Raw genomic sequence first — 1,258 nt, forward strand, 5'->3', positions numbered from 1 at the left:
CTTAACTATAAAGATCTTTTTATCTAATTTAATAACTTTAATAGTTAGGCTAAACTATACTACTAGTAGTAGTATAAGGTCATTTAAAACTTTAATAATTAATCTAGTAGGCCAATTATTCTTAAAGTAGAAGTCCTATATGTGGCCTAAGTATTAATTAGTGGCGAGTATTTAGCTACGCTCCTTATTAAAGCTTTATGCCTTATAGTTATAGAAGTCGATTATAATACGCTCTCTAGGTCCTTTACTATTTGGCCTAGCTTCTTACCTAATGCGCCGTTTCGACTTTACTCTACTATAGGCGTCATATTTAACTATAGGTACGCCCTTAATATGTACCCCCTTAGCTTACTATACTAGGTGCTTAAGCGTGCTGGGTCCTAGATAGCCTAATTATTTATGCCATATCTCTATACTAGTGATAGCTGCCTATTAAATCCAGAAGGGTAGCTAGTCCTAAAGGGTTAGGGTTGGTTCTTAGGCAAGACAACTAAGGGAAGGGAAGGGGTTTTATTAAGACGATAGTATTGGAGGGATGTAACGAATTAATAATATGGCCTAAGTATAATCCAAATAATAGATTAATAAATAGGTTAAATATAAGTATAAGAGCTTATACTCGAGTTCCTATATACTTATCTACTCGGCTACTTAGGGCTCCTAAGTAGCTAAGTAGGTCACGTGACTACTATCTACGTGGCTTGGCGGCTTTTTATCTCGTCGTAACCCTACCACTATATCCTCGTACCTTTATAAGCGCCCGTTCCACCCTTTTACCTCCCGGTTCGTAATAGTTATGCCTAAGTTAAGGATTACTAAGTTATTGTTAAGAACCGGAAGATAGAAGGGTGAGGTGGGGTGCTTATAAAGGTGCGAGGATGCAGTGGTAGGGTTGCGACGAGATAAAGAGCAGCCAAGCCACTTAGATAGTAGTCACGTGACTTGCTTAGCTGCTTAGGAGCCCTGAGTAGCCGAGTAGCCAAGACGAGTTACGTGACCTGCTTAGCTGCTCAGGAGCCCTAAGTAGCCGAGTAGACTAGTATATAGAAACTTGAGTATGAACCCTTATACTCGTGTTTAACCTATTTAGTAATCTATTATTTAGATTACACTTAGGCTATATTATTAACTCGTTATATCCTCCTCTAATATTATTGTCTTAACAAACCCCTTCCTTCCCTTAGTTGTCTTGCCCGAGAACCAACCTAACCTTTAGGACTAGCTACCCTTCTGGATTTAACATCTTGAACACCCTTAA

The sequence above is a fragment of the Paraphaeosphaeria sporulosa genome (assembly GCF_001642045.1).
Source record: "Paraphaeosphaeria sporulosa strain AP3s5-JAC2a unplaced genomic scaffold CC84scaffold_13, whole genome shotgun sequence".
NCBI classification, from domain to species: Eukaryota; Fungi; Ascomycota; class Dothideomycetes; order Pleosporales; family Didymosphaeriaceae; genus Paraphaeosphaeria; species Paraphaeosphaeria sporulosa.